The sequence below is a fragment of the Papio anubis genome, chromosome 11 (assembly GCF_008728515.1).
Source record: "Papio anubis isolate 15944 chromosome 11, Panubis1.0, whole genome shotgun sequence".
Taxonomy (NCBI): Eukaryota; Metazoa; Chordata; class Mammalia; order Primates; family Cercopithecidae; genus Papio; species Papio anubis.
In genome coordinates, this window is record NC_044986.1 from 70,137,585 (window position 1) to 70,156,617 (window position 19,033).

At 42.4% G+C, this 19,033-nt stretch overlaps 1 protein-coding gene across 21 annotated transcripts in view; it reads right to left on the reverse strand.

The window, feature by feature from the left end:
* Nucleotides 1-19,033, reverse strand: part of USP54 (ubiquitin specific peptidase 54) — a 120,468-nt gene that overhangs the window by 80,000 nt on the left and 21,435 nt on the right. For 11 of the 21 annotated variants that reach the window (XR_004176973.1, XM_009214684.4, XM_003903766.5 and 8 more), the window contains exon 1: nt 4,835-5,935. The exons of 3 other annotated variants lie outside the window; for them this stretch is intronic. The gene's annotated coding sequence lies outside the window, so the exon portion shown is untranslated. Of the gene's footprint in view, nt 1-4,834; nt 5,936-6,446; nt 6,512-9,547; nt 9,601-14,701; nt 15,120-15,144; nt 15,944-19,033 lie in introns of those variants that run through there. 7 more of the 21 variants (XM_021943363.2, XM_009214678.4, XM_009214685.4 and 4 more) reach the window with 5 other exon arrangements.

Sequence of the window (19,033 nt, forward strand, 5' to 3'; positions counted from 1 at the left end):
CCCTTCCTTATAATGATCCAGAGTTGTATAATTTACTGACTTCTAAGAGAGGCAGCATGGTAGTAGAAATAACACAGTGGTTAAAAGTGTACCCTCTGCAGGCCGGGCATGGTGGCTCACACCTGTAATCCCAGCACTTTGGGAGGCCAAGGCAGGTGGATCACGAGGTCAGGAGATCGAGACCATTCTGGCTAACACGGTGAAACCCCATCTCTACTAAAATACACCAAAAAATTAGCCGGGCGTGGTGGTGAGTGCCTGTGGTCCCAGCTACCTGGGAGGCTGAGGCAGGAGAATGGCGTGAACCTGGGAGGTGGAGCGTGCAGTGAACCGAGATTGCACCACTGCACTCCAGCCTGGGCAACAGAGCGAGACTCCATCTCAAAAAAAAAAAAAAGTGTACCTTATGCAGGGCCAACAATATTGCAGAACCTCGGGAGGTAACATGCTTACAATGGAGATCCAAAGGGTCCCATTCCTAGAGAACATTATGTGAATTATACAACGTGGGGACACAGAGTTAGTGGAGTAGAACAGGTCTCGGTGCTACCACCTAACAGCTGTGTCATATTGACCAAGTCATTGAGCTAACTCTTAGGTACTTCATCAGAAAAAAATGGGATTAATAAATAACATCTGTCTCGGCCGGGCGCGGTGGCTCAAGCCTGTAATCCCAGCACTTTGGGAGGCCGAGACGGGCGGATCACAAGGTCAGGAGATCGAGACCATCCTGGCTAACACGGCGAAACCCCGTCTCTACTAAAAAATACGAAAACTTAGCCGGGCGAGGTGGCGGGCGCCTGTAGTCCCAGCTACTCGGGAGGCTGAGGCAGGAGAATGGCGGGAACCCGGGAGGCGGAGCTTGCAGTGAGCTGAGATCCGGCCACTGCACTCCAGCCTGGGTGACAGAGCGAGACTCCGTCTCAAAAAAAAATAAATAAATAAATAAATAAATAACATCTGTCTCATAGGGTTGTTTTAAGAATTAAATAAAATAATGCAGATATGTATAATTAGCCCAGTGCCTAATATGTGGTAAGTGTGGAATAAATGTATTGATGATGATTATGATGAGGATAACGATGATGAAGAATAAGATGAATCTACATCCCAATCCTAGCTCCATCACATTCAGGACATTTACTACCTATAATAAATGTGATTTGCTGAAAGGATGCAACAAAATAATGTATGCAGAATACTTAGGGCCAGGTACAAAACAGTAACTGTGATTATGATTACTGACCATCCTCTATATGCATTCTCTCTCCCCTGTCTCCCTTTCTCTCTTACAGGCAAACACACACACATAAAACTACTATAAAAATTTCAGGAGATTAAAGTATAATTGATAGCATAAATCCCAAGGTCATATAAAAATGAGGGGAAAATGTATCTTTTTTTTTTCTTAAATGTATCCATTTTTGTTGTTGGTTTTTGTTTTTGTTTTTGAGACGGAGTCTCACTGTCACTCAGGCTAGAGTACAGTGGCGTGATCTTGGCTCACTGCAACCTCCACCTCGCAGGCTCAAGCAATTCTCCTGCCTCAGCCTCCATAGTGGCTGGGATTACAGGCGTGTGCCACCACGCCCGGCTAATTTTTGTATTTTTAGTAAAGACAGGGTTTCACAATGTTGGCCAGGCTGGTCTCAAACTCCTGACCTCAAGCCATCCGCCCACCTCGGCCTCCCAAAGTGCTGGGATTACAGGTGTGAGTTACCGCACCCAGCCTGGGAAAAATGTATTCTAAAAACAGTGCATTCTCAATACAATTTACCTAGACTACTGCAAAAACTTTCTAACTATTCTTTCCCCTCTAATCCCGTCTATACAATATTGCAAAAGCAAACTGATGAATCTCGATTAGCTCAGAAAACTTCAGCGAGAAAACACAGCCAAAATTCTGTCTTTGAATGGCTTTCCACAATCTTATCCCCTGCACATTTCCAACCTCATCTACCAGTACCCTTAAAACACATACAAAAAGATTTGTTCTGTGCACATGCCCAGTTTTTTTGTTTTTTGTTTTTCTCAATCAAGGAATGCTCCTCCCTTCTCTACTCCCATCTTCCCAGTCCTATGTAATACTAGCAATCTTTTCCACTCAGCAAACCTGTATGAAGAAGTCATACTACTGGCTACTTATAGTGATAGGAACTACTAATAGTCATACATCATCAGGAAGGAGCAGTGATTTACATTAATTCATTTCCCAAAGGATTGTCTTTTTAAATACCTCTCCACACAAACTGGGACTTCTCTCTCCCTCCCAGGAACATCATGAATCAACATGTAACCGGTATATCAATACTTTATTAGAATACAATGTAGAAAGTTACATGCGTTACACTCAACAAATGCTCATTCTGGCCGGGCGCGGTGGCTCAAGCCTGTAATCCCAGCACTTTGGGAGGCCGAGACGGGCGGATCACGAGGTCAGGAGATCGAGACCATCCTGGCTAACACGGTGAAACCCCGTCTCTACTAAAAAATACAAAAAAAAACTAGCCGGGCGAGGTGGCGGGCGCCTGTAGTCCCAGCTACTTGGGAGGCTGAGGCAGGAGAATGGCGTGAACCCGGGAGGCGGAGCTTGCAGTGAGCTGAGATCAGGCCACTGCACTCCAGCCTGGGCGACAGAGCGAGACTCCGTCTCAAAAAAAAAAAAAAAAAAAAAAAAACAAAAAAAACAAATGCTCATTCCTTGTTAAACAAATAAATGAAGAACTAAGTTGCATGAGACCAATCAAACTCACATTTTTCTGTTTAGAGATAACTCAGTTACAGGAATAACCAAACAGCTCTTTAGCTTATCCCTGAATCTCCTGCCTAAATCATATCGCACCTAAATCATACCTTGTGCTTCCAAAAGGTCTGCAGAAGAAAGATACTCTATTTTATGGTCAGTAGGACAAACGAAATGTTCTTTCCAAACCCTACTGCCAATAGCAGCAAACTAGTAACAGCAGTGGTTAAAGGAATGAAAATCAATAGCAATTTATTAGGCCCCTGGATAGCAAAACAATGAGTTCCAGAAAGTTGCCCTATATAATAACCTTCTGATTCAATCATTTAGAACCAGAGATTTTTATCCTGAATTTTTAAAATCACTAAAACTTTTTACATTTAAATACTTGATTCCATCAATGCATTATTTATTAATCATTATAAATATACTCAAATTATTTCAGTACAAACAATAACGAAAGTATGACAGTGCTATCAACAAGAGGAAAAAAGGAGGGGAAGCAAACTGACAGCACTGGCTTGACTCATTTCTGTTGGGAGAACACTGGTACTGAATGGCACAAGCAACTCCAGTGTGAGAGAGCAAGCACATGACTGACTGGGAGGGCGACAGAGGATACCAAACAAAGGAGGACATCTATAAAGAAGCTTTCCTCTGTAGGGGCAGGAGGTGAAGGGATGAGAAGGAATCCACTGAAATCTACTCTAACAGCCTTTACAATACTCAGATGAAAACATGCTACCAGACTTCACACTCTGAGCCAGTTCATATTCTAGCTCTACCACTTACAACTGAGTGATCTTCAGCAGATTACTTATCCTCTTTCATCAGTTGTAAAATTATAATAATGGTAGCCCACTTAGTGAATACAAACTACATGTTTGGTACTGCACTAGGCACTGGACACATGGTATATCCTCTAATTCTCACAATTAACCTGCCAAATAGTGATTATTTTTCTCATTTTGCAGGAAAGAAAACCCATGTTCTTTCTACCTATGTATAGCCGCTTTCTAGAGGGACAATACTACTACCTGGCCAGGTTGTACTGGAAATTAGAAGTAAATGCAAAGCACTTAGCAAGGACCCAGCACTTACCTCATATTAGGAGCTCAGGAAATCATTACTGTACGAACACAACCATCATGTGAGTAAGTGCCTCAATTGAACAGCAATGAAATCCCAGAAACAAGTTTCCTCTCACATCATCTACCATAAAGATGACTTCTAACTACCTGTAGTTTGGGAGACTCCAAAGCTCATCACTTATAACTGCTTGAAATACCAAAGTATCAACCATCCAGTATCCAAAAAAAATTTTTTTAATATACAAATATTCTTAGAAGCTCAAAACATAAAACACAAGGAAATAACCCATTATGAAAGTGATATTTGACTCAATCTAAAGATCAAATATTAAATATTTTACTTTCAAAAGGATTATAGGCATCATGCCTCAAGGAAGCAGGTGCTAATGAACAAATCTATCTAACTTCCCAAAAATAATTCCCAGAAGCATCTGTTATCCTGAAGTACTTGGCAAATCATTTCCCAGAATTGACAACATATTGCCAAAATCTTAGCGGATTTTGCCAACACTATTATGCTGATAGGAAAAAAGAATCATTCAGCTACTTTCCAATTTAGCCACAAAATAGGCTCTTTTCTTCACTATTACTTTAACCAGTATGTTAATACTGAAAATAGGTATACAGAAATCACAAATAACATTCTTCTGTTTGAAGGAAGTTTAAAATACCAAACCCACAACTCTTGCCTTTAATTCTAAGGAACTCAAGAAAATCTATGATTTTTTTTGAAAAAAAAAAAAAAGAAATCTCCAAAATTTAATAATTGAAACAGGGAGGAGGGAGAAAGAGCAGAAACAACAGCTTGCAAGATGCCTCTTGAAAGTTGAGAGAGTCCTAAAATCTCAATTTCAAAGTTTAAACTACTGCTGTTTAAAGAAATGGTTTATTAATCAGTGCTTGGGAATATTTTTTTTAAAGAAAGAAAACTTCACAAAAACTAATCAGTTCCTGCAATCTTCCATCTATCTGTTTTTGCCACAACAACTACAATACTTACCAGACAGCACAGTCAACCTCCAGCAAAAGACCTCTAATCACGAGGGTATCTGTGGGGCAAGTGATACAAGAATGGGGAGGAATAAGGGAATAGCTAGAGCTGTGGGGAGGGAAGGGTAGGAGGGAGGAGACAAGTGTAGCCAGCAACAATGAGAAACTGTGAATCTAAACCACAAGGACTTCCTGCAGAACAGGATATCAGAGAGAAGGCAATTCTTTTTACCAACTACCAGGAACTCAGCACTGACAATTCATGACAAAGTTAAAAAGGTGGAGCTTCCAATTAAAAACAAAGTAAACTTAAGAAACTAACCAAAAGTAACTTGAAAGGACATATCACAAACTTCACTTGAGGCTTAAGAAAAACAATTATGAAACTGTTTCCTGGGGCATTCCTGATGGAAAAGGTCATCAAACAATAAGGTTTGCAGGATGGCTGCTGCTTCCAAAGAAGGGCCGGTCCCCCCAAAAACAGTCCTTTGCACTGCAGTCTAAAGGAGCACGAGAAGACAACATATTTGTAGTTGTTTACAGAATAATTAAAACAATGTTATTATTGGAATCCCTAATTCAGAATTCCAAGACTGGGCTTAAATTAAATCATTTTAATAAGCAAAACTCTTCCAACTGTTTTAAACGAGCCACACTATTAAAGAAAATTATTATTTAAACTGAGCCATTGGAATTTGAGTCAATTTTAAAATGCTTGGGATCTAAAGGTTCTCAACCCCAAAGTCCGCAACAGGGAAAGATCTCCACCCCTCTCTCGGGGAAGAGACCTAGTTATATCACCAAGAACAAACAGCAGGCAGGGTCCCACCCCCAAACATGTGATCAGTCAACCGAGAACTTGCATTTGCAGGCAGGGCACAAAGGCCCCAGAGGACCAACACACACCCTTCTATGTATTATCTGAGGTTATAAAACAGTTTTATTGAAAGAGGTTGTTTTATAAGCATACTGATGAAAAAACTCATCAGTAGACTCCTTGCCAAATATGAAGGTCTGTTGTATTTCTATAGGTTGAGAGAAAATATATGAGTTCACTAAAAAAAAGATACAATTAAGATTTATTGGTAAAATTTAACAAACATGGGCAATGTCCAAAACTAATTAAGCTCTTACATTTTAACAATACAGTATATCAAATTGAAGTAGTCCTTTGGCCACAGGAAAAGTGCCGCAAAAAAAGAAAAAAAAAAGAAAAAGAAAAAAAAACACTGTTGCTTTTCTTGTTAACCATTAGCATTCTAATTCAGGTCTCCGAGTGCCAGGTGGAGGAGGAGGTAGTAATGCCATTTCGAAGTGTGAAACACAAAATTTCTACTGGTAAGTTCTGACTGCAAATAAAGATATACAAATATCAAGACCAAGCTCTTCAATCAAGTCATTAAAATATAGGTATACATTCATTGTGAAACCAATCAAATAAAACTAGAGTACTGGGACAGAGTTACAGAGCTTCAACCCTGATTACAACCAGACAACATTACTTTTCATGTCTCATCCAGGTAAGGGAAGTGATCCACAGGGAAATCTCACTCTAATAGATTGTAATCTCTCCAGAGGCCCCTCAGAAAACAACTCCCATAAAAATCTGCTATGATACTCACATTCTGCCTTGCACAAGTTATTTTCAGACATTTCTTATTCCCTCTTCAAGACTGCACAAGAGGTTCTGTGCCAAATAGAAAGAGAACCCTGTATCAACCACTGGGCTTCTCCATTCAAAATAAATTGAGTAACTACAAGTTCGTGGTAGGTGAGTGTAGAATTGCCTGTAGAAAAGGTTTTGTAGGCCGGGTGCAGGGGCTCATGTCTGTAATCCCAGCATTTTGGGAGGCCAACACAGGAGGATCATTTGAGCCCAGGAGTTCGAGACCAGCCTGGGCAACATAGGGAGGCCTCTTCTCTACCAAAAAAAAAAAAATTTAATTAGCCTGCTATGGTGGCATGAACCTCTGGCCCAGCTACTCCAGGCTGAGGTGGGAGGATCCCTTGAGCCGGAGAGGTCAAGGCCCCAGTGAGCAGTGATTATGTCACCGCACTCCAGCCTGGGCCACAGAGCAAGACCCTGTCTCAAAAAGAAAAAAAAAGAAAAAATGGAAAGAAAAGGTTTTGTGTACATGATTGCTAACTACGTCAAGAGGGAGAGTGATATACAGGGTTTCAGTTTATTATTTTTTAAAATAGGGTTTTAGTTTAAATGTTCAGGTATTCTAAAGTTGGATGACTAGTTACAACAGTATTTTGTAAAACTGTGCTTCAACAAAACTTAACAAGTCATATTTTCCAAGTACTTCACAGGGAATATGTAACACCACAATAGGTCCACCTTAGACCAGAATAGACAAAGGTATCTGAAAAAATATAAATATTATTATCAGGGAGAAACAATCTTTAGGATTTGAGTAAATCAATCAAGAAAAATCCTTGGAGGGTAGTGAGGAGGGTAATGGAAAAGCACAGGCTGAAAAGTCCTATTTGGTCACATTCCATAACTTTTCATTATTGGTTTCCACTAGCAAATAGAGGAGGGTACAACAGAATGTTCAATTTAATAAAAGAACATTTTGCTTCTCTTAAAAGTCATGGCTGGGCGTGGTGGCGGGCGCCTATAGTCCCAGCTACTCTGGGAGGCTGAGGCAGGAGAATGGCGTGAACCCGAGAGGCGGAGCTTGCAGTGAGCTGAGATCCGGCCACTGCACTCCAGCCTGGGCGACAAAGCGAGACTCCTGTCTCTACTAAAAAAAAAAAAAAAAAAAAAAAGTCATAAAAGAGAAACAGAGGATTTCTCTAAGAAAAACCAAAATGACTCCCTCTGGAGTAACCCCAAAGTCAAACCATCATTGTTGTCTTTTATTTCTGAGATGCTAATGATAATGCTGATGTTGGCAGTAAAGGCAGGAACTGAGTGACTCCACTGTAGGAATGAGATTGGAAAATAAAAGACTCTTTTTTTTTTTTTTTTTTTTTTGAGTCTGAGTCTTTCTCTGTCACCCAAGCTGGAATGCCGTGGCATGATCTCAGTTCACTGTAACCTCCACTTCCCAGGTTCAAGTGATTCTTGTGCCTCAGCCTCCTAAGTAGCTGGGATTACAGGTGGGTGCCACTACGCCCAGCTAGTTTTTGTGTTTTTAGTAGAGATGGGGCTTCGCCATGTTGGCCAGGCTGGTCTGAAACTCCTGACCTCAAGTGATCCGCCCGACTCAGCCCCCCAAAGTGCTGAGATTACAGGTGTGAGCCACTGCTCCCAGCCAATAAAAGACTCTAGATTTTAGAATGTAGTGACAAAATTTGCGGACTTTTTATTTATTTATTTATTTATTTTTATTTTTATTTTTTTTGAGACGGAGTCTCACTCTGTTGCCCAGGCTAGAGTGCAGTGGCCGGATCTCTGCTCGCTGCAAGCTCCGCCTCCCGGGTTCACGCCATTCTCCTGCCTCAGCCTCCCGAGTAGCTGGGACTACAGGCGCCCGCCACTGCGCCCGGCTAATTTTTTCTATTTTTAGTAGAGACAGGGTTTCACCATGGTCTCGATCTCCTGACCTTGTGATCCGCCCGCCTCGGCCTCCCAAAGTGCTGGGATTACAGGCGTGAGCCACCGCGCCCGGCCGACTTTTTATTTTTTAAGAGACAGGTTCTTGCTCTGTTGCCCAGGCTGGCTGCAGTGGTGTGATCACAGCTTACTGCACCGTCAAATTCCTGGGTTCATGCAATCTTCTACCCTCAGCCTCCCAGTAGCTGGGACTACAGGTGTGTACCACCAGACCCAGCTAATTTCTAAAAAATTTTTGAAGAAACAGAGTCTCAGTATATTACCTAGGCTGGGACTTTTAAATAAACTGTAGGATTGGGGTGGGGAGGGGTGGGGAAGAGACTGCTTTATATCAAGTGAAAGGCTTTAGCATTTGATCCTGGAGAGAGGGGGAACTTAATTCAGAGCTCTTAAACTGGAGTTCTAGCAAACAAAAATAAGAGATGGACTTGATCTTAGCTAATAAGGAACCTAAGAGAAAATATTCTAGCCTTTGACTCTAGGTTGTAAAGAAGAATATACCATGAAGTAGATGAAAAACAGGAAAACTACATAACTAATTTGAGTCTAGGGGTTTTTTTTTTAACTTCTTAAAAAAATTTTGGTTTTGTTTGTTTTTAAGACAGCATCTCACTCTGTCACCCAGGCTGGAGTGCAGTGCCACAGTCTCAGTTCACTGCAATCTCTGCCTCCCGGGTTCAAGTGATTCTCCTGCCTCAGCCTCCTGAGTAGCTGGGATTACAGATGCATGCCACCACACCCGGCTAATTTTTGTATTTTTAGTCAAGACAGGGTTTCACCATGTTGGCGAGGCTGGTCTCGAACTCCTGACCTCACATGATCCACCCACCTCAGCCTCCCAAAGTGCTGGGACTACAGGTGTGAGCCACCATGCCCCACCACTATTTTCTTTTAAAGACGGAGTCTCACTATGTTGCTCAGGCTGGAATGCAGTGGCCAGTCACAGGTGCAATCCCTGTGCAATCACAGATGACTCTAGTTTTTATTCTGAGATTAATTCACAATGTTAGCAGAGCATGTGTACCTTAAACAGCTGGTTGTTTCACTCAAGTACACATTACTGAGAAGAGGAATATTGCAGAAAGGGTAGAGGGAAGAGGAAAAAACTGATTCAAAGAATATATTTTGGAGAAACTTTGGCTGTTAATCACAGACCTGAGCAGCAAAAATCATCCAAGAAATCTCTGTATTTCTCACACAAATGGACTCTAAAGAAAGAAGAAAGGGAGATAGGGGCCACATATTTGGGCTTCTAATGTTATAGTATCATTATTATTTAAATTCATTTATTTAACTATATCTTGCATAATTCTAAAAATTATATCAAATAGCATTATGTCATTATAAACATTAACCACCCTGTCTCTAGAACAAGGGTTTTTAAGTCTTTGACTGGACTTACAGCTCCTAGAAAGCAAGAAGAGTATGAAAATCCCTCTCAAGTACACCACAGAATTACCTAAATGCTAGTCTTACAGAAAGTAATCAGCTGGGCACGGTGGCTGACGCCTGTAATCCCAGCACTTTGCGGGGCCAAGGTGGGTGGATCTCTTGAGGTCAGGATTTTGAGACCAGCCTGGCCAACATGGTGAAAAACCCGTCTTGACCAAAAATACAAAAATTAGCTGGGCATGGTGGTGTGCGCCGGTAATCCCAGCTACTCGGGAGGTTGAGGCAGGAGAATCGCTTGAACCAGGAGGTGGACATTGCAGTGAGCTGAGATGGTGCCACCGCACTCCAGCCTTGGCAACAGAGTCAAGATCCAATTAAAAAAAAAAAAAGAGGCCAGGTGCAGTGACTCATGCCTGTAATCCCAGAACTTTGGGAGGCCAAGGCAGGTGGATCATTTGAGGTCAGGAGTTCAAGACCAGCCTGACCCACATGGTGAAACGCCATCTCTACTAAAAATACAAAAATTAAGCCGGGCGCAGTGGCTCACGCCTGTAATCCCAGCACTTTGGGAGGCTGAGGCAGGTGGATCACGAGGTCAGGAGATCAAGACCATCCTGGCTAACAAAGTAAAATCCTGTCTCTACTAAACATACAAAAAAATTAGCCGGGCGTGGTGGCGGGTGCCTGTAGTCCCAGCTACTCAAGAGGCTGAGGCAGGAGAATGGTGTGAACCCGGGAGTCGGAGCTTGCAGTGAGCCGAGATCAAGCCACTGCACTCCAGCCTGGGCAACAGAGCGAGACTCTGTCTCAAAAAAAATAAATTTAGCCAGGCAGTAGTGGTACGTGCCTGTAATCCCAGCTACTCAGGAGGCTGAGACAGGAGAATTGCTTGAGCCGGGGAGGTGGAGGTTGCCATGAGCTGAGATCAGGCCATCACACTCTAGTCTGAATAACAGAGTGAGATCCTGTCTCAAAAAAAAAAAAAAAGAATAAAGTAGTGGTCGTGTTGTTCCCCCGACCCTGCCCTCATCAGTGGTTTCCAAGGTTTCTGTTACCTGAGGTCAACATGGCCTGAAAATATTACACAAAAATTTTGTGAGTGACCAGGACATGCATCATCTTTGTCCAGCTTATCCACATGTCTACACTTCCCACCCAACAGTCACTTAGTAACCCTTCAATTATCAGATCGACTGTCAGGGTCTCTCAGTGCTTGTGTTCAAATAACTTTATTTTACTTAACAATGTTCCCAAAATGCAAGAGTAGTGATACTGGCAATTCAACAGGCTAAAGAGAAGCCATAAGGCGCTTCCTTTAAGTGAAAAAGTGAAAATTATCGACTTAATAAGGAAAGAAAAAAAGCTGCTAAGCTGCTACACTAAAGCTGCTAAGGTCTACCATAAGAACAAATCTATGTATGAAATTGTGAAGAAGGAAAGGAAATTCATGCTAGTTTTACTGTCAAACCTCAAATTGCAAAAAGTCATGGCCATAGTTCATGGTAAGTGAAACCACCTTTGCAAAAATTATAACTGAGAAAATTATTGCAGTGAAAGAGATCTGACCTACCTGACTCCCTGTTGCTTCTAACTTCCAAGCTGTTCTTGTTCATTTCTGGACAAAAGGTGAACTAACTTTGGGAGGAACTTAGTTTACAGTTTAACTCTGAAATAAAGACAAAAACACAGCCCTTTCCCAAAACAAACCCTCTTCTTGCCTGGGGACTAGACTGCCTTTGTAGGACTAACAAATTGCTACAAGATTAGAAATTATGCTTTAAGAATCATGCAGCTAAAGGCCCCAAGGTTCTGCACCTCCCTAACTGCTCCTAGGGATAACATCACTAATGTAAAACTTAAGATTGGTGCTCGAGATATTTTTCAAACCCTGAACTCGATGGATCACCTGGTGCCATCCAGATAAATAAACTGTCTCATCTGGTCTTGTGGTCCCACCCAGGAACTGACTCAGTGTAAAACGACAGCTTCGACTCCCTGTGATTTCATTGGTGACCTAAGCAATCAACACTCCCCACTCTCTGGCCCTCTACCCACCAAATTAGCCTTTAAAACCCCAATCCTGGAATATTCCAGGAGACTGATTTGAGTAATAATTAAACTCTGGTCTCCTGTGCAGCCAGCTCTGCGTGAATTAAACTCTTTCTCCATTGCTATTCTCCTGTCTTGATAAATCAGCTGTATGGGGGCAACGGACAGAATGAACCCGTTCAGTGGTTATGTAAGTGCTTAGTTAAGATGGAAAAGGAGGCCAGGTGTGGTGGCTCACTCCTGTAATCCCAACACTTTGGAAAGCCAAGGCGGGTGGATCACCCGAGGTCAGGATTTCAAGAGCAGCCTGACCAAGTTGGTGAAACCCTGTCTCTACTAAATACATAAAAATTAGCCGGGCATGGCCGGGCGCGGTGGCTCAAGCCTGTAATCCCAGCACTTTGGGAGGCCGAGACGGGCGGATCACGAGGTCAGGAGATCGAGACCATCCTGGCTAACACGGTGAAACCCCGTCTCTACTAAAAATACAAGAAAATTAGCTGGGCGAGGTGGTGGGCGCCTGTAGTCCCAGCTACTTGGGAGGCTGAGGCAGGAGAATGGCGTGAACCCGGGGGGGCGGAGCTTGCAGTGAGCCGAGATCGCGCCACTGCACTCCAGCCTGGGGCACAGAGCAAGACTCCGTCTCAAAAAAAAAAAAAAAAAAAATTAGCCGGGCATGGTGGTGGGCACCTGTAATCCCAGCTACTTAGGAGACTGAGGCAGGAGAATCACTTGAACCCGGGAGGCAGAGGTTGCAGTGAGCCGAGATCACACCACTGCACTCCAGCCTGGGCAACAGAGCAAGACTCCATCACAAAAAAAATAAAATAACCCATGCAGACTGACTGCCTATGGAAAAAATAAGAATAATCTACCAGGGACCTTCCTGGTAAAATCAAGATGGTCAGTGGATACAGTTATTCAATGTCTGACACATACACTTAACCAATCAATGAAATTTGTATCACTACACATGATCAGCCACATGAAAGACTGTGAAACTAATGGGATTTTGACTCACTATATGTAGAACAATCCCCTGATCCACAAAACTCTCAATCCTAAATAGAAGTAATGAAATCCAAAAATAGAAATAGAATTTGTTATGATCAATCAACCCATACTCTTCTTTCTCCTTAATACTTCATATTATATTTAGTCATTTATAATTGAATTTTCCCAAGATTTAACAATTTTACACGTCTATGGTTTTCCAACTACTTTCCTTTCCTCTTTTTGGATATAAAGACATTTGTCTCTCTCAGTCTTTATGGTTTCTCAAAGATTAACAACAGTGGCTCTGAGATCATCAGCCCGTTAACTCAGCATCCTGAAATGTAATTCATTTCACCCTTAAGACTTAAATTCATTTAAAAATGTTCACTATTACCATCTTGGGCTACAGTTTCCAGTTTTTAACTTGCTATATACTTTCTAGTTTGAAAACAATTATCCCTGCTGCTAATAATAATCTATATAATATTTATTTTTTGAAAGAGCTTTACAATTTCTCAAAAATCCTGCAAAATAGGTTAATATACCGCTATCCCATTGTATAGATAAGAAAACTGAAGCACAGAGAAATTAAAATTATTTGTCCAAGGTAAAGAGCTACAATGAACCAAAATCAATTGCAGTTTTGGGCTTTCTTTTTTTTTTTTTTTTTTTTTTTTTTGAGACAGAGTTTTGCTCTTTTTGCCCTTGCTGGGTGCAATGGCGCGATCATGGCTCACTGCAACCTCTGCCTCCTGAGTTCAAGCAATGCTCCTGTCTCAGCCTCCTGAGTTGCTGGGATTACAGGCATGCGCCACCACACCCGGCTAATTTTGTATTTTTAGTAGAGACGGGGTTTCTCCATGTTTGTCAGGCTGCCTTGAACTCCTGACTTCAGGTGATCCACCCACCTCAGACTCCCAAGTGCTGGGATTACAGTTGTGAGCCACCGCGTTTAACCCAAGGGCTCTTTTCATAAGGCCATGTGTATCTTTCATACAGAACTTCTCAGGATTGCACGTAAAATTTTCTCTGCTAAAAACTGATTTTTTGATTAGCGGTTGACAGGAGTTAAGAAAGGTATAGGGGTGGAAGGGAAGTGGGGGTAGCTACAAAAGGACAACACAGTAGATCCTGTGGTGATGAAAATATTTGGTACCTTGACTGTATCAACATCAATATCCCGGTTGTAAAATTGTACTGTAATTTTGGAAGATATTGCCATTGGGGGAAACGAGGTAAATGAAACATCAGATCAATATTATTTAACTCTGTATAAATCTAGAATTATCTCAAGATAAAAAGTTCCATTCAAAATAATAAACAATTGGGGCCTACTTGAGGATAGAAGGTGGAAGGAGGGTGAGAATTAAAGAACTACCTATCAGGGGCTGGGCGCGGTGATTCATGCCTACAATGCCAGCACTTTGGGAGGCTGAGGCAGGCGGATCACCTGAGGTTAGGAGTTTGAGACCAGCCTGGCCAACATGGTGAAACCCCATCTCTAACAAAAATACAAAAATTAGCTGGGTGTGGTGGCGGCTGCCTGTAATCCCAGCTACTCAGGAGGCTCAGGCAGGAGAATCGCTTGAACCTGGGGGGTGGAGGTTGCAGTGAGCTGGGATGGCGCCACTGCACTCCAGCCTGGGTGACTAGAGCGAAACTCCATCTCAAAAAAAAAAAACACACACACTACCTATCAGGTACTATGCTTATTACCTGGATGACGAAATAATTTATACTACAAAACATGTAGTTTACCTATATAGCAAACCTGCACATGTACCCTGGAACCTAAAATAAAGGTTACAAATAAATAAATGATAAACAATTGATATTTCTTTTCTAAACCAATTTCATTTTTAAGAACCTTACCTAAAGTGAATAGGAAAGTTTGGGTAAATTAAAACAAAACAGGATCATGTATAGGAGCTCTGAAATCCAACACAGAAGTCTTCAAATGTGGGATGTTTCCTCAATAAAAGCTCCAAAACAAGCCATGAAGATCCTTGAAAATAAAAAAGGAGCTCCCAGGATTCTTATTTCCTAGAGAAATGAAACCAGTCAAGACACTGTAGGAAACAAAATTGTTAAGTCATGAAAAGTCACCTCAAAAGGAAGTAGTAGAATAAAGTTAGAACCACCAAAGCTTTGCTTTCCTCAACACAATACACTTTACTGCGATCCTCAACTTAGAGAAAGATTATGTGTGTGTATGTCACCTTCAACCTGATATTCACACACATATTTCAAAAGCTTCCCCAAAAATGCCTTTTTAACTTTTTCCTTTCTTTTTTTTTTTTTTTTTTACTACTCACCAAGTGCCTGAAGCGTCAATCATTTCCTGCTTCTCCCAGCTGCAGGACTTGCAATTAGGAAAACATTCAGTCAGTGTCTAGAGCAGGTCTGGTTAGAAGGATGAGCTCATCCCTTTCAGTTGCACACCTGATCCTCAAGAAGCTGCCCCTCCTCCAGCAAGCAGATCTTTGTATGTTTAAAGTGACACCCACAACCTGTACAACCACTCTGCCAGAGCCAAAGTCCTTCGTTATACATGCCTAGTGCCATGGAATCACTTCCTGGTCTAGCCACCTCACACAGCCACCGAACGCAGGTGGCAGTGGCAACAGCTGCTGCTGCTGCTACTATGGCTTCGTTATAGAAGGACTTCATTTTCAGCTATTATGGAGGTCAAGTCGTTCACCACTGCCCTGGAAACACTGTAGTTTATTTCAACAGCCCCTTGTCCACAGTCAGATCTTACCAGAATCATGCCTTCTTTCAAAACTTACAGCCATTTTTCTGAACCAAAAACGTAGCACCTCAACATTGCCTTATTCCATTTGCCCTGTCTAAAAGTTAAATTAGCCAAGGCAGCTAAATGTACTGTATGTATTTAGAGCTAAAATGTTCCCAACTCAAGTTTGCCCTCAGTTCCACTACCTCTAAGAAAACATTTACTCTGCCATAGCAGTCTATTTATTGGTATACAGTAATCCTAACACAGAGATATCTAAACTTCACTTCATATCAAAATAGTATAATAGCCAGGCATGGTGGCTCACGCCTGTAATCCCAGCACTTTGGGAGGCCAAGGTGGGTGGATCATGAGGTCAGGAGATCGAGACCATTCTGGCTAACACTGTGAAACCCTGTCTCTACTAAAAATACAAAAAAATTAGCCAGGTGTGGTGGTGGGCACCTGTAGTCCAGCTACTCGGGAGGCTGAGGCAGCAGAATGGCATGAACCCGGGAGGCGGAGCTTGCAGTGAGCTGAGATCACGCCACTGCACTCCAGCCTGGGTGACAGAGCGAGACTCCGTTTCAAAAAAGAAAAAAAAATAGTATAATAGTGGCCAGGCATGGTGGCTCACGCCTGTAATCCCAGCACTTTGGGAGGCTGAGGTGGGTGGATCACCTGAGGTCAGGAGTTCAAGACCAGCCTGACCAAGGTGAAAACCTGTCTCTAACAAAAATACAAAAATTAGCCAGGCGTGGTGGTGGGTGTGCGCCTGTAGTCTCAGCTACTTGGGAGAGTGAGAAAGGAGAATTGCTCAAACCCAGGAGGTGGAGGTTGCAGTGCGCTGAGATCGCACCACTGTGCTCCAGCCTGGGTGACAGAATAAGACTCTGTCACAAAAAAAAAAAAAAGAGAGAGAAAATAGTATAATAGTGGTACAGGGCTGGGCGTGGTGGCTCAAGCCTGTAATCCCACTTTGGGAGGCCGAGACGGGTGGATCACAAGGTCAGGAGATCGAGACCATCGTGGCTAACACGGTGAAACTCCGTCTCTACTAAAAAATGCAAAAAAAAAAAAAAACTAGCCGGGCGAGGTGGCGGGCGCCTGTAGTCCCAGCTACTCAGGAGGCTGAGGCCGGAGAATGCCGTGAACCCGGGAGGCGGAGCTTGCAGTGAGCTGAGATCCGGCCACTGCACTCCAGCCTGGGCGACAGAGCAAGACTCCGTCTCAAAAAAAAAAAATAGTGGTACAAAATATCTTCAATCATAAGTACATGGGTTCCAAATAGTCATTCAACAAACATTCCTGTATACCTATTATGTGCAAGTATCTCTGATAGGGTGCTGAACTGGGCTTTGGACAACAGCATCACAAAAATTTAAGAAAGAACTCATCCCACCTTAGCCTTCCCCAGGATCTTTGCAGAATTTTTACTTCAGTCATGACAAGCTTCTAATACACTAACAGGCTGTCTAAGGAGTATAAACTAGTCAGAGAAAAATCAAATTCATTAGTGGTTACCTTTGGTGAGGGACTTGTAATCAATAAAGGGAAACTCGGGAGCAAACTAATTTACTAATATTTAATTTGATAGTGGTTATAAAAACGTTTACTGTATTATTCTTTTAAATGTCTTACAAAATATATAATAAAATTTTTAAAAACCAGAACTGTGAATCAAAGGAAAAGAGAGAGGACAACCCATGAGATGGGAGAAGATATTTGTAAATCATTACTCTGATAAGGAGTTAATATCCACAATATATAAAGAACTCCTGCCATGTGCGGTGGCTCACACCTGTAATGCCAGCACTTTGGGTGGCCAAGGTGGGCAGATCATTTGAGGCCAGGAGCTTGAGACCAGCTTGGCCAACATGGCGAAACCCCATCTCTACTAAACCTGTCTCTACTAAGCCCTGGTCTCTACTAAAAATGCAAAAAAATTAATCAGGTGTGGTGGTGCACACCTGTAATGCCAGCTACTTGGGAAGCCGAGGCAGGAGAATCACTGGAACCTGGGAGGCAGAGGTGGCAGTGAGCCGAGATCATGCCACTCAACCCCAGCCTGGGTGACAGAGTAAGACCCTGTCTCAAAAACAAAAACAAAAACAACAAAAAAACTCCTACTACTCAACAACAACAATACACAATTATAAAATAAACAAAGAACTTGAACAGACATTTCTCCAAAGAAGATACACCAATGGCCAATGAACACAGGAAAAGACACTCAAGATCACTAATCATTAGGGAAAATAAAACCACAGTGAGATATCACCTCATACTTATTAGGATGGCTACTATTAAAAAAAAAAAAAACGGTGGCCAGGCACAGTGGCTCACGCCTATAATCCCAGCACTTTGGAAGGCTGAAGGGGGCAGATCATGAGCTCAGGAGTTCGAGACCAGCCTGGCCAATGTGGTGAAACCCCGTCTGTACTAAAAATATACAAATTAGCCAGGTGTGGTGTTGCGCACCTGTAGTCCCAGCTACTTGGGAGGCTGAGGTAGAAGAATCGCTTGAACCCAGGAAGCGGAGGTTGCAGTGAGCCGAGATCACACCACTGACTGCAGCCTGGGCGACAGAGCAAGACTCCATCTCAAAAACACACACACACACAAAAAAAAAAAAAAAAAAAAAAAAAAACAGTGTTGGCAAGGACGTGGAGAAATTAGTAACCTTGTGCACAATGGTAAGAATGTGAAATGGTAAATAGCCAGTATGAAAAATAGTATGATAATTCTTCAAAATTAAAATAAAATTACATATGATCCAGCAATTCTACTTTTGGTTACATATCCAAAAGAATTGAAAGTATGCTCTCAAAGAGCTAACTCGCCAGGCACATTGGCTCACACCAGTAATCCCAGCATTTTGGGAGGCTGACGCAGGAGGATTGCTTGATCTCAGGAGTTTGAGACAAGGCTGGGCAACATAGTTAGACTCCAGCTCCACAAATTTTTTTTTTTTTTTTTGAGATAAGAGTCTCACACTGTTGCCCAGACTACAGTGCAGTGGTGCAATGTTGGCTCACTGCAAGCTCCACCTCCCTGGTTCATGCCATTCTCCTGCCTCAGCCTCCCAAGTAGCTGGTATGTCCAGAGTTGGATCCTTCCAGTGGGTTCTTGGTCTCGCTGACTTCAAGAATGAAGCCACAGATCTTCACGGTGTTACAGCTCTTAAAGGTGGCATGGACCCAAAGAGTGAGCAGCTGCAAGATTTATTGTGAAGAGCGAAAGAACAACGCTTCCACAGCATGGAAGGGACCCAAGTGGGTTGCCACTGCTGGCTGGGGTGGCCAGCTTTTATTCCCTTATTTGTCTCTGCCCACGTCCTGCTGATTGGTCCATTTTACAGAGTGCTGATTGGTCCATTTTTACAGAGTGTTGACATATTTACAATCCTTTAGCTAGACACAGAGTGCTGATTGGTGCATTTTTACAGAGTGCTGATTGGTGCATTTACA